The sequence below is a fragment of the Lissotriton helveticus genome, chromosome 6 (genome assembly GCF_964261635.1).
Source record: "Lissotriton helveticus chromosome 6, aLisHel1.1, whole genome shotgun sequence".
Classification (NCBI taxonomy): domain Eukaryota; kingdom Metazoa; phylum Chordata; class Amphibia; order Caudata; family Salamandridae; genus Lissotriton; species Lissotriton helveticus.
The window spans coordinates 1842039492-1842054840 of record NC_136067.1 but is presented as its reverse complement, the minus strand read 5'-3'; the positions used below and the strand labels follow the sequence as shown (position 1 = coordinate 1842054840).

General features: G+C 43.8%; 1 protein-coding gene across 2 annotated transcripts in view; it reads right to left on the bottom strand.

Moving 5' to 3' along the window:
• RPS6KC1 (ribosomal protein S6 kinase C1) overlaps nt 1–15349 on the bottom strand; it is a 479581-nt gene that overhangs the window by 246241 nt on the left and 217991 nt on the right. The gene's annotated exons all lie outside the window — the stretch shown is intronic.

The following is a 15349-nucleotide window of genomic DNA, read 5'->3' as shown; positions in this document are numbered from 1 at the left end:
GAATAGAAGGATGGACCATCTAAAACCTTTTACACCTCTAGAAACCTTTAACAGGTTTGACATATTTAGTGGTCTAGATGATTGCGACTGATGTTTGTTGACCAGGGGTGGTGAGGGGCTTGAAACATTGAGTATTGGTGATGGGGGTGTTGTTAACAATTCTGATGTATTGACTAATTCTGCGCTTTTTTGTGTTGTGGACACTGAAAATTTACTAGATGTATTGGATAATTCGGTGCCTCTGGGGTTGGATAAGATTGTTCCCCGTGAAGCAAATGTAATACATGATGCGAATATTGTAGAAGAACAGGTACCACTCACAACTACTATATGTAATAAGAAATTATTTGAGGCTCTACCCTTGGAAATACAATCTGTGGTTCCTAATGGTCATGAACTAATGCTAAGGGCTCCCATTGAGAGGTCCGTTGCCCCAGATTTGCCTGTTAAACTGGTCTGTTGGAACATAGCTGGAGTTGCGAAAAACCTGAGGGATCCAGAGTGGGCACTCTTCATAGAGTCATTTGATCTTTGTTTATTTCAAGAAACATGGTCACTGGAGACGCCGCATAGGGTGGGTTACAAGACATACGGTATAGATGCAATACCATCCAATAGAGGTAGGCCGTCGGGGGGTCTCCTGCTGTGGGTGAAAATAACCTTAAGGGTGAAGATTGTGAAGATTGATTTGAACTCTGCCGACTTACTAGCTCTAAACATTACATTGGTAAATGGGAAGAACCTAATTCTAGTAAATGTTTACAATAGGCCTCTACCCTTATCAAGAGAATCCCCAACCATTTCAAATTTGGATTGCTTTTTGAGTGGACTAGACCCCAGAGAAGATTTCGTTATCCTGGCAGGAGATTTTAATTGTAATTTTGAGCCAGTTGTGGGGTTTAGCGAAATCTTCGAAGAAGAGGACCAAGCGAATAATATTCCTACGCTTGAAAATGTTAAATCGGTTAAATGTTCAAAACAGGGTCTCCAAATGATTAGCCTATGTTCGGACCACACTCTTAGGGCCTGCAATGGACGGTTACCGTCCGATAGTGCCAGGAAACCAACTTTCACCAGGAACAACTATAAAAACAACCTAGATTTTGTGATCACCTCTATACCTTTCTGGATATATCTTATTGATCTTGAAGTCGGGGAACGGTTTGAGAGTGACCATTTCCCTCTGATACTGACCTTGGATGCTCTATTGTTTAGTGATATAGCTCAGCAATTTCCAATTGAGGGCAATAGTGCTGATAACTCCGAGATCCATATTAGCAATAATAGAAGATCTCTGAAATGGCCACTCATACTGGACAATAGTAACATCCTCAGCGAAATATATTTTCTTTTTGCTGAGATTCTCGGACCCCACTTAGCGGCAAAGTCTGAGGAGGAATTTAGAGTGTCCTTTATGTCGTTACATCAGAAATTTTTTGCTGACCTAAGATTATTAGTAACTAAAATGCCAAAAAAAAACCAGCAAAAGACCCAGAATCTGTCCCATGGTAAACCATGGTACGACAGATCATGTAGGGAATCAAAGAGGGAAATGCTAATGGCAATAAAAACTAAATCACCAAGAACTGTCAGAAGAGCTAGGAATAAGTACAAGGCAATCCAAAGGGCCTCAAAGTCAAGATGGGATGAAGATAAATGGGCCGATTTGTTGCTAGCCGCCAGATCACGCGATAACGTGGCGTTCTGGAGGCTGGTCGCAAATGGTAATCAAGTAGGTAGGGTGGTGAAGGATGTTTTTTTGGATGAGAAAACATGGGTTGATCATTTCACAAGCCTGTACAAAAAATATGATGATCCTCATATGGACACGACTGTGGAGACCCATGATTATCGAACAGATCCTTTGATTTTTACCTTAGGGGAAACAGAGCTGGCAATATCCCAAATCAAACCAGGGAAAGCCCCTGGTCTGGACAAGATCCCGGGGGACTTATACAAGCATGACCTAGGAATATGGGCACCCTATATTAACTATTTGTGCAATACATTATCTTGTTCTTTAGAATTTCCAGAAAGTTGGAAGGGAGCGGAAATTGTCTTAATTTTTAAAAAAGGCGATAGGATGGACCCTTGTAACTATCGGCCAATAAGCTTAATGGACATCCTACAGAAAATGTATTCACGTCACATTTTATTACGTGTGTGTGATTGGTTGGATGAAAATACAATTTTAACCAAATACCAAGCTGGATTCAGATCAAAAGTCAGCACTATAGACCAAATCTTTAGATTTTGCTGCCTCTATTGGAAGTACGTAGAGATCAAAAGGTGCCACTTATATGTTGCCTTTGTTGATTTAAGGGCAGCGTTTGATCTGGTGCCCCGAAATCTCTTATGGAAAACCTTGAGCGCAGCTGGTATGCCAAACAACCTTGTTACTCAGATTAAAGAGCTGCATGAAGGGAATTTTGCTAGAATTAGATGGGGTCCAAATGGTGAGTTAACACAAAAAATACCCATCGAACGTGGAGTCCGTCAGGGCTGCGTCCTGGCTCCCACGCTTTTTTCCCTGTTTGTAAATGACATTCCCTCCTTTTTAAAAGGTTGCAAAAATGACTCACCAAAGCTTAATGGCGAAAAGGTAACTTCCTTACTATTTGCAGACGATACAATTCTGATATCCCAAACAAAAAATGGATTACAGTCCCTATTGGACACTTTTAATGAATATTGCAGTTCTAAGGGGTTGGAGATTAATGGAATGAAAACTAAATGTATGTCCCTAAACCCTATAAAACGGGAGAAAGGTTGTTTAACACTAAATGGAGCAAAGTTGGATTCAGTTCCCCATTTTTCTTATTTAGGGGTGACACTAGACTCCAAGTTCAATTGGAAAGCGCAAATGGACAAAAGTAAACTAATCTTTGCTCAGAATGTTAGACCAATCCTCAAAGAACACAGTCAGAGTACTAGTAAAGCAGTGTCCCCAGTTATGGAACTATTTAAATTCAAGGTTCAGTCATCAGTCCTTTACGGAGCTGAAATATGGGGCCCCGGAGCCAAAGATACCTTTAGAGTATCAGATAACAACTTTATGCGAAGTTTGGTGAGGGTCCCAAGAGGTACTCCACTTGTACCCTTGGAACTGGACCTGAACTTTAAAAGAACAGATCATCATGTTCTGATTCGACCCCTAATGCTATGGGTTAGACTATGGCACGTCCCCGAACTTCAAGACTATAGAGACGGGTTAAAAGAAATTATTGCGCTTGACTCCCAAAGTGCTACCCCATGGCTAAGGCATGTTAAGACCTGGTTGAGCTGCATAGGATTAAAACATTTCTGGGAGAATCCCGAGCAACTACCAGATAATCCCAAATTAATTCTAAAAAGGGCATTCTGGACCTTTATAGGGAATAGAACTATAAGTAATTCAACTAGTGGGACCATAATCTCAAAATTCTTAAGTTTTAAGGACGAACCCCTTTATGAAATTTTTATGGATGAAATAGAGCCCCCACTTGCCAAAACATTATTTTTAAAATTTAGGTATGGAAACCTTTTAATCAAAACAACCTTGGCACGTTGGGCTAGGAGTCGTGATACATCGTCTCAAACATTGGACGAAATTTGTCCTATGTGTGAACATGAACAGATTGAAAATGAACAGCATATCCTTTTCTTCTGCCCCTCGTATGTGCAGGCAAGGAAGAGATGGATTAAACCAATATGCCTCTTATTAGGCTTGAGGTCATGTTCACAGGCTCTGAGAATCCTAACTACTAATACGTCACAACAGATAATATTTAGTGTTAGTAGATTCTTACTTTCTATTTTTTATCAAAGGAAAAAGATGGGGCATCAATTGTAATTGATCTGAATTGTTGATCCGATGTGGTGGTCCATCCTATAACATATGAATGTACTGTTCCCCTATTATTGTTTTCCAACATGGATTGTACTTTTCTTTTAATGATTGTATTTTTTATCAATGGGTTTATGTATCAGTGTTTTAATGTAGAGATATGTTTTTATCTGATGTAATGCAAGTAATGTGTGCACTGTCTTTCTTTTATGGCATATATGCCGAAATAAAGATTTTGAAATGAAATGAGTGTGAGACATAATAGGTACTAGGGAAGTAAGAAAGTAATGTGGAGTAAGGAAGTGAGAAGTTAAGGAGAGAAAGTGAGTGTCAGAAAATAACTACTAGTGAGAAAGTAACACAGAATTAATAATGAAGTGAGAAGGTACAACTACGATGACTCTGGTGGAAACTGAATGGGTGAAGCAAAGAGCAGGTGAGCCAGACACACCTTCACGGAGAAGATGAGAGCATTGAAGCCAAGGCAGTAGCAGTTACAGGGCATGACATTGAAAAGAGACCAGAGAACGTAGTCTTTGGGCAGTGGGGTGGCGACCACCGTCAGCTGCACGGTATCTATGTGGCTGGAGCTCATCGCTGGGCAGGACTGCAACACATAGGATGGAAGGGATGGCCTGCTTCAGGGAGCCCGGATAGGGTGGCGGGACTAGACACTTCGGGTGGCATTTGGGGTTCCTGGGCAGGGCCACAAAGCCCTTCTGGGTGGAATCAGCCATTTGGTCTAGCTCGCAATCCGAGAGAGCCACGTCCGGACAGCCCGAGAGAGGTTTGTATCTTCACTGAGAGCAGCGGCCCTCTCCGGCTCCAGAAAAAAAGCCTGGCGGGGAACAGCGGAAGCGGGAAGAGGGGGCAGCATGGCCCAGAGACGATCCCAAGTCCTGGCTGACAACAACTCCTCAAATGGCGTGAACCCCCAAACATGGGACTATATCTGCCGTCCCTTCTACAGGAAGGGGAGCCTCTGTCTCCCAGACCCCACCACAGTAGAAACGAGCCCAGCTCTAGGAAATAAAATACTTACACAGCGCACCTAAACTAAACAATGAGCGCAGCGTCTGTGAGGAAACATTAAGCACACGGCAAATAAGTAAACAAAACACGATCAACTCTCACTGCAAGGCAGGCCAACAAAAACAAGCCACAAGGAGCACTTACGAAGAAGACCGTTACACCTAGAAGCAGCGAGGTGGGACGAAACCAAGCGATGTATAAGGCTGCAGTGCCCATACAGGAGAAAGGAGGAGGGGCTATCACACGCTTTAACAGTGTGAATGCAAAACAAAATGTTCTCTTAGTGTAATCGCCAGGGAGGGAGCTGAGCACACAATGGAGGGACATTTAATCAAATGCACCAATAACAAGCCAGCATTTGTAAATGACACAGATAACAACCCATGGCAATTAGTGGGTATGCCAAAGCCCACAGAAGAGATACAACAGGTCTTGCAGACAGCACAAGCGTTGTCAAGGTCGAACTAAAAAGTACATTAGAAAACAGCTGAAAACAATCTCACCTTAGGTGCACAATCACAAAATTTGAAAAGCCTGTGGTTGCTACTTCCCTCGTCAAATGAAAACTAACCCTATAGATTGTATAGGAAGACCAGTCTTAGAGTAACGTAATGCAATACCAGCAGCTATTCACTTCCCTATTCTGTGTTTTGATAGCCAGCATCCTCTCTGCGGGTGGCCGAAAGCAAATAAGAGCTGATCTGTCAAGAAGATCAGGTATGGTTGATGCAAAATTTTAAACATCTATTGACATCCAAGGAATATAGACCACTTTTAGCAAACAGTCTGGAAAAATACTTTGAGTGCAACTAGTCTGTTGAAATGAAAGCCAGTAGGCACCTTGACAAACATTGAGGATTTGGGATTAAGTATACACTATTCTTGAAGGCGGGCACACAAAGGTGGGCCTGATGGTAAAAGCGTGCATTTCACTGACTCGACTAGTGGACATTATAGTAGGCAGTAGAGCTGCTTCCATGATACAACTTTGATGCCTGTTGCATATAAAGGTTCGAATGGGTATGCCCAGACGTGGGTCCTGGGCTCACTGTGCCACAGGATTCAAGCTAGCCAGCCTGATGAGGGCTGATGCACCGAAACCAGTCCCAGGATGCTTGTTTCCGGTCCAGGGAGGCACTGGCTTGGCAGTTCGGGCTGGACTGTTCTCATGAGGCACCGGGTCAAGACTGATTTGGATATGCCAGGGTCTAAACTGGGGTGGCATGGTGAGCATTAGAATAATGAATGTATTTTTTTTTTTAACAAAAAGGAGGGAGATAAGATGATCAGTTGATCAACAGACACTATTTACCACTCAGGAGGGTGGAAGGTCCAGTAACAGCTTGTGTCCGTATCTAGTACTGGTCAAGCAAAAGGGGGCAGCTGAACTGTTCCTATGGAGAGATTGGAAAATATTAACTGGCGTGACCAAAGGTGTTCGTGTGACACCCTGGGGCATCCATTATGTCGGATGAATTTGCCTCACACACCCCGAAGGGTGTCATGCTTCATCATCGGCGTATGCTCCTCGTCGGGGAGGCGGTGCAATCCCCGACGGGCTCACCTCAAAGAGGAGCGCTTTGGCGGAGGTCTTTTTATCCGACAGCCTTTTGATGAGGTGGGGGTGTGTGGGCAGGATGGTATGGTGTTGTGATGGGGAGATTAAAATGTAGCAAGGGGTACCGGAATTCACTTTATTCTGGGGGTCCCCTGGCTGCAATTAAAAGGTGGGGCTAGCTCGCTAGGTTTCAACAGGTCAATGCAAGTGATCCTAGAGGAGACTAGAAGTGAAGGTGGTCGACATGTTTCTCGCACAGTGTCTAGTTACACGCGATTCATCAGGACCTTAATAAAAGTGAGAAAGGGGAAGGAACATCAATAACATGCTAGTGTCATGTATGTGGTGTATGTTACCTCTGTGGATTCTCCTATGCCTATACATAGAGAAAAAATAAGGAAACAATGATTAAAGCATAATTTCATTGAACCAACATAAGTCACGATATTGCCAGAACATAGAAAAAGTGGTGGCATGCTGGCGGTGTTGTGAACCGGAGTGCACAACTACTGCATACCTGTATACGTGGAGCGTGCAAGGTGCTTTGTTGAGTGCACACATAACCACTGTATATGTGAATAGAACTAAGGTGTGAAGGCAAATTCATCCGACATAATGGATGCCCCAGGGTGTCACACGAACACCTTTGGTCACGCCAGTTAATATTTTCCAATCTCTCCATAGGAACAGTTCAGCTGCCCCCTTTTGCTTGACCAATAATGAATGTATCCCAGATCTCTTGACTGAGGTTGAAGGGTTGATTTGCTCTGCATTCCGTCCATCATCTATGTGTCTCTTGCTTTCTCGCCCTAAGTGTGCGGGTATGCCCAGACATGGGTCCCGGGCTCACTGTGCCACTGGATTCAAGCTAGCCCGGCTGATGAGGGCTGATGCCCCGAAACCAGACCCAGGATGCTTGTTTCCGGTCCAGGGAGGATGTGGCTTGGCAGTTCGGGCTCGACTGTTCTCATGAGGCGCAGGGTCAATACTGATTTGCATCCGCCTGGGTCTAAACTGGGGTGGCATGGTGAGCATAAGAATAATGGATTTATCCCAGATCTCTTGAATGAGGGTGAAGGGTTGATTTGCTCTTCATTCCGTTCATCATCTGTGTCTCTTTTGCCTTCAAATGGTGCCATCGTCTGCTAACCATGGGCGGCATGAAGTTCCAATGAGGAAGCCGGCACTCACATGGACAGGAACACTCTGTCCGATGGCATGTCTGGGTGTATATTCACATGTTCTGCATACTCCTGCCCTCTAGTGTTGGGTCCAGAGTTGTGCAAGTTGCTCTTCTTCGAAGAAGTCTTTCGAGTCACGAGGCTGGGTGACCCCTCCTCTACGTGATACTGAGCATGGGCATCAACTCCTTTGTTAAATTGTTTTCTGCATGCAGTTGGGTTCGGATGTGTGAGACTCTGATCTGTGTGTCCACTCTGTTCGATACGACTCTTCCGTTCTTTTTACAGTCTTTTATGGTATTGTTTTGATCGCGCTTTCCACATCTGCGTTGCTCCTGAATTTCGACGGTCTGGGCTTGGACCGACAGCGCTTCAGAGCACTACCCGTCTTGGGCCTACACCCACATGCACTTGTTTTCCACTGATGTCTTTCTGATGGAATGCACACCCTTCAAGTTTTGCCCACGTTGCCATGTGAAGTATCCGGCCACCAAACAACACCTCGTGTGCAACTTTTGTCTTTCGCCAGACCATCGTCTTTCAGTACGAGTACTGATGGCCGTGTGAGGTTGCGAAGACTTGTTTGTCCATATGCAGTGGCTTTAATACATATGACGCCCTGAAGAAACTGCCTGAAAATCGAGGGCAGTGAAACATGTCGGCAAGTAAAGTGGTGTTGGTTGGATAGTTAGTAACCACACTCACTTTTTTTAGGTTGCACACCCAACACAAGAAACAGAATAAAATTATATATCTGTGTTGTTGTGTGTATATTTTATATGTTTTTGACACTCTACTGGTTGTTTTGTGGTCTATCCTCACTGCATACACTTACCTCTGTTTGTGTTTCTTGGACACGTTCTTCTTTTTTCTGAGCTTGATGGTGCCAATGATGAGAACAGGGCAATCCTGGTGAGTACCTGCCAGGTTCCCGTTGGTGGTGCGCCCGTGAGGTGCCATCTCGCTCTCACACACTTTTTTGTATCGTATTCTTGGGTATAGATTGACACTAAGGTGTGTGTTGTTATATATTTCGCAATTGGAATTTTTATGGTTATCATAAGGGAATGGGCGGATATTAAAGGAGGCACACTTTTAGGACACACCTACTACCCGTACAATCAGTGAAAAGGGAGGAGATTTGTAATATTGAAGCAATATACAGTGTACCTAAAAAGAATTACAATAGTCGATAAGTGCCCATACAGTCTAGGTCATTTATGTTGTTTTGCATTTTGAGTGGAGGGCGACCTATGACTAGCTTTACCCTCTAAGCTCCTGGTAGTTTCAAAAACTTGCCCAGAAGGAGCCAACTTCAGAATAAGAAATAGGGTTCTACTCCCCTGATGAAAGCTCCGGCGAGGCGATCCATATAGAGATTTGCAGCCTTCCATCAGGTCAACGCGCGAGTACCGCTGCCTCTGACCCAGCTCCAACACCCAGGCATGCCTCCAAACACTCACATACAGAGGTCGCCGGACCACCACTGCTTTCGGGCCATGGTCGGATCTGAAAGACTGCTTCCGTCGCCCTGCCCTCAGGCCTGGCACCAAAATCTGATACTGAGGCTAAGCCTTCAGTATCGACTTCTTCGGACCTAGACCAACCTCCGGCACCGCACCGGCAACCGACCACATCAACCTCGGTGCCGACCAAAAAAACTGGTTCCACACCGGAACCCTCGGTTCCGAACACTATGGAGCCGAAACCTTCCAAATCTTCATCGGCTTCCATGTCTCTGGTCAAACCCATTCTCGAGCAAAGGGACACTCAAAAACAGAAAATCCAGTTACAGGAAGGTACAGGATGGATCCTTGCTTCTCTACCACCAAAAAGGACTGGACAGTCCTATCCCTCAAAAGAGGGAGATGGAGGACAAAGCCACCAGTCCTACATATTAGCCTCCTCTCCTACCACCACCTCCTCGCCCACCGCCTCCTCCACTCCCTCCGTCACCTCCTACATCTCCAGAACATGACTCACTTGATGCTGCACATCCAGAGTCACCATGGACAGATGATGGGGGTAGCAAAGGCCATTAGGGGATTCTGACCAGGGGATGCGTATGACACTGATCCCATTACCCCTAACGACCCAGATTTATATCCTGCTCCTCCCTCACCTCCAGAAGATGTCACTTCTTACCAACAAGTCATTGCCAGGGCAGCTGCATTCCACATTGTTGAGCTTTACAAAGATTCCTTGGAACAGGATGTTTTGTTTGACACTCTATCTTCCACACATAGGGATTCACAACATTAACCCATGCTTCTTGGCATGATGAGGCATGCAGACAACATTTTTAAAGAGTCAGTCCTAGCCCGAGTTATCACCCCACGGGTGGTAACAGAATACAAGGCAGTCCCTTCTGACCCACTTGTTGTCTGGGGTCAAATCCCACCTGACTCCACAGTTGCCGCAACAGTTTGTAAAAGAGTAATAGCCAGACTACTGGAGACACTCCTCCACCTGAAAAAGAAAGTAAAAGGATAGACACAGCTGGGAAAAGAGTTGCAGCACAGGCAGCTAATCACTGGTGTACAGCCAATTCTCAACCCCTTTCGCCCATTATGATAGAGCCCAACCGGGATGAAATGGAGGAACTGCAACAGTACTTCCCTGAAGGACACTGAAAAACAGGCCATCTCCACAACTCCATCCGATGTACACAAGATGCTGTGTATACAGCTGCTAGGGGTGTCAATACCAGCGTGCTCCTTAGACGACATGCATGGCTTAGGTGTTCTGGTTTCAAACCAGAAGTTCAGCAGGCAGTACTTAATATGCCTTTCGACAAAGAACGCCTATTTGGGCCATAAGTAGACACTACTGTAGATGAAATGAAAAAGGCCACTAATACAGCTAAAGTCTTTGGAGCATTACAGACCACAGCTTTCAGAGTGTCCTTTTCATCGCACAGGCTACAGGAGTGCATACAAATCCTCCACTTCAGACACCTCAACTTAACAGCAAAAACAAGCCCAGTCTGCCTACAGTAAAGGCTACTTTAGAGGTTCCTTCAGAGGTGGAAACAACAAGGGAAGAGGCAGGTGTGCCCTCCACGTGTGAAGCAACACCCACTGCTAAGCAGTGACTACCCAAGCCTTCTCCCCGACCACACCACACCTGTCCCGGGAAGACTACAATTTTTCCACCCAGTCTGGAAATCTGTCACCAATGACCAATGGCTACTGGCCATTATCCAACATGACTGTTGTCACAAGATCAACTAACACTTCCCAAACAAGAAGTCAAAGCTCTCCTTTTCAAAAAAGCTACAGAACCTGTCCCGCTTCAACAGAAGGAACCGGGCGTATACACTCTGTATTTTCTAATTCGCAAAAAAGACAGGTCACAGAGAATGATCTTAGATCTCAGACCCTTGAACAAATACATCCTCTTAGACCATTTCCATATGGTGACTCTACAGGATACTATTCCAATTCTCCAACAGGGTGACTTTATGGCTACACTAGACCTAAAGGACGCCTACTTTCATATACCAACACACCCGGCACACCACAAATACCTCAGATTTGGCATAGCAGGCAAACATTATCAATTCAAAGTTCTACCATTCGGGGTGACCACAGCACCTCGGGTTTTCACAAAATGCTTGGCCTTAGTTGCAGCACATCTGGGCAGACAAAACATTCATGTATTTCAAAACCTGGACGACTGGATCATCAAAGCCAGTGCCCACCTTCAGTCAATCTACTTCACAGATTAGGATTCATAATAAAATTTCCCAAGCCTCATCTTCAACGTCTCCAAATTCAACCTTACCTAGGGACCATCCTCAACACACTAGCTTATCCAATCCTGCTCGAATTCAAAACTTTCAGATAACTATACCACAGTTCCAGTCGGATAAGACTCTCATAGTTTGGACAGTAAATGTAAATGTATAGGCATTTATATAGCGCACTACTTACCCGTAGGGTCCCAAGGCGCTTCGAGTGATGCGTCTGGTAGGAATTATGGCCTTTTCTTTTGCCATAGTTCCCCAAGCGAAGTTTCACATGCTCCCTCTGTAGCAATGTCTAACTCGACAGTGGTCTCAATCACAGGGTCACCTTACATGCAATAAAAAGGAAGGTTTGGGCCTGCCAAGTTGGTGTACTTGCCAGGTCAAAATGGCAATTTAAAACTGCACACACAGGGTCTTCAATGGCAGCCGTGAGACATGTTTAAAATGCTACTCTAGTGAGTGGCACAATCAGCGCTGAAGGCCCATTAGCAGCATTTAATTTGCAGGCCCTGTGCCCCTATAGTGCAGATTACTAGGGACCTTAAAGTAAATTAAATATGCCAATTGTGGAAAGGCCAATGCTACCATGCTTTAGAGGACCAAGCACCTGCACTTTAACACTATTCGAAACTGGTGAAGTGCACAGATCCCTAAAGGGCAGCAAAAATAGGTCAGAAAAACAGAAGGTCAGAATGAAAAAAGTTAGGGGAGATCACCCTAAGGATGCCAGCTCCAACACTAACCCTATTCAGTAGCGGAAAAGTTCTTCATACTCTAAACATAAAAAGAGCACTTGTGCGCTACATAAATAGAACTAAAATTTTCAGGAAAAAAAATCAACTCTTTGTAGCCTTTCCTTCGCCTCATAAAGGCAATCCTATATCCAAATCAAGCATATGCAGATGGATAGTCAAATGTAATTTGACTTGCTACATTACGGCCAAAATAACTTTTCCTGTTACTCCCCGAGCACACTCCACTCTTAAAAAGGGAGCTCCTGTGGCCTTTTTAGGGAATAGTCCCATAGCTGATATATGTAAGGCAGGTACATAGACTCCCTCACACACATTTACCACACACTATTGTGTGGATGTTTTAGCACGCCAACAACCATATATAGGTCAGGTAGGCCTACTTACCTTTTTCCAAACAACTGCAACTTCCATGAGCTAGCCACCACTTCTAAGGAGGGACTGCTTTACAGTCTATGCAGAGCATGTGTATCTATAGCCATACATGCCATTGAACAGATCATATTACTTACCCTGTAAGCATCTATTCGTGGCATGTAGGGCTGTAGATTCACATGCGCCCTCCGTCCTCCCCAGACGCCTGTGGCCATTGCAGTTAAATTTCATACTTATTTAGATACATTTAGATTTAGTAAAGACATCTTTGTTCTTAAACACTCTCTACACTCCTTTCTCACTCGCATGCGGGTTAACAATCTAACACAGGAGGCAATGCCCACGTGCAGTATCACTGAGAGGAGAAGTCACTCAGTCTTAGGACTTGAAAGATTTCTTCGAAGAAAAACTACTTGCACAATTCCGGACCCAACACTAGATGACAGGAGCATGCAAGGCCTGTTAATCTACCACACTACATGCCACGAACAGATGCTATATATGTATACTTTTAATTTGAGTACACTCGTGCATTTGTAGGATTTACAAACTTGTTGCTACAGAACCCTGATATACAAACAAAGCATAGCTGAGGGAATCTGTAACCGAGGTCCAGATTAAATAATTCTACATTTAAAAGTTACAGATAGTATATTCACTCAACTGTATTCAAGACTATAGAGGCTTGGTGCATTGCTTTTCACCCTTTTCTCCTCCAGACTGAGCATTTAGCAGCGTCTCACGATATCCACAGCACCTTTTCATGAAGGCGACACAGACTTTGTTTTCACCTCCACATGTGCCTGACTTACCAACATGAGATGCCGAAATTCTTAACAGGATTGGTTGACGTTGACCCTAACAAGATGCATGTTAAGGTAGTAGGAAACCTGCATGATACAATTCCTGGTAATTTAATGAAGGCTTGTGTTCTAGCGGTATTGAAGACAGCCAAACAAAAAAGTATCATTTGTCTATTAGGGAATTTTGGCTTCGGTCAAACTGTATAAAAATCACCGGTGAGAGCTTTGGAGGCTAACAACACTGTTGTGGGACCAGACGCCCAAATGAAGTGTCTGTGTCCTCCTATCTACGTCTCCATGCTATATAAACAGTCAGTATGGAATGTTTTTCAATTGACTTGTGCAGACACACTAACTAGTGCATAACGCAACTGCATGAATGCTTCTTACTGAAAGTAGTTTTCAGTTATTTTATCAACGAGGCTGTAGGGGTCCACTTATTTTTTTTTAGAATATTTGTTTATCGATATTTTGAGCGACAACATATTTGACAACAAGGAGTATACTCATGTAATCATGCAATACAACTGAAAAGATATCCGTACATTTGTCATAGGGGTTTCAATGCATGCATTATGTTGTAAAGGTCCACTTTATGCTGTCCACCAGGATACATATGGCTCTGCAGAGACATTATTTATTTTTATTTTTTTTGCAGTTTTATATAGCGCGAACTAGAACCGAATCAGTTATCAGAGCGCTTTACATAGCACCAGTTACGTTACATTTTTTTTTTTTTGTTTTTAGGCACGGGGAGATTAAGTGATTTGCCCAGAATCACAGGTGTTGTTTTTTTTTTGGCGTTGTTACCGAGACTCGAACCCAGATCCGAGGTCGAGCGCCGTAGCCGTTAGGCCAACCCCTCTCCCCCTCTCACATTTGATGAAATGTGTATAGGTCTGGATGAGTCGTCATCAGGCTTCATCAGCCAACCATTGCATTGGTCTTGGCAAGACTGGGCTACTGCAACAGTCTTTATTTGGATCTGCCCAAGGGCTCCTTATAGAAACTTCAAACCCCTCAAAATAACGCTGCACGTTCTCTTCTAAAAATCCCTAAATTCCACTCAGCGAAAGCAACTATTAGTGAATTACACTGGTTGCCGGTCAAACAACGTGTTATCTTTAAAGCCCTGTGCGCAGCCTATAGGAGTTTGCATGGGCAAGGCCACCGTTAGTTCAGGAAGAACCTAAGGTGGTAAGTGCTGAGCAGGAGTTTCCGTTCTAGCTCTGCTATGCACTTGGTGGTGCCATCGTTCAAACGATCATCTTGGGGTGGCAGAAGTTTTTTCAGGTCTACGGTTTGGAGGCAGCAGCCTCGCTCACTGTATATTAGAAAATTGCTGAAAACCTGGCTCTTCATCCATCAAACTGACACATGACGATTCACTGCTCCTACTCCCATAGTGCCAAGACACCTCCGGAATATCGCTGCACACTATAAGTCATTACATTCATTCATTCAAACATTTGACAGGTGTATCCATTTTTAAGACCTATGCCCAAAGTCAAACTTGGTCCAGCCAGATGTTGCTGTAATGCTACGGCCATCTGATCTGAAAGTCTTGTAGACTATTTTTATTCCGCTGGCCATCTCTTGCGTTACCCCTTCAACAAGGATGAATAATTGTAATCGAAAAATCATGGTGTCTGACAGCATAAAAAGTGGACATACATTATTTTGGGGTAAAAAGATCTGTAACCTCAGGAAACATTGAACACAACATTGCCAAGATAATGCCCAGTCTTCATCATTAAAAACAAGCTAGACCCCATCAATCCAGAAAAATCATTATGTCCATTATATTAAGGTCAGCATATCACCCATGTTGTCCGACATGATTACCAGTCTGATTTCCCTAGTTCAATCGAAAGACACAAACATTCAGAAAATGCGGTTGGGCTAGATTATGTTTCTCATTTCTAATTAGAATATTTTTAAGCAGGTAAAACATTTTAAAAATCACTTTTCAAAAAATCAGTATTTATTTGATATAAATAACACTTTTTTACAACTGGAAGTTCACACAAATGGAAAAAAATATATTCATTGGGTAGAAACAAAAGTCTAG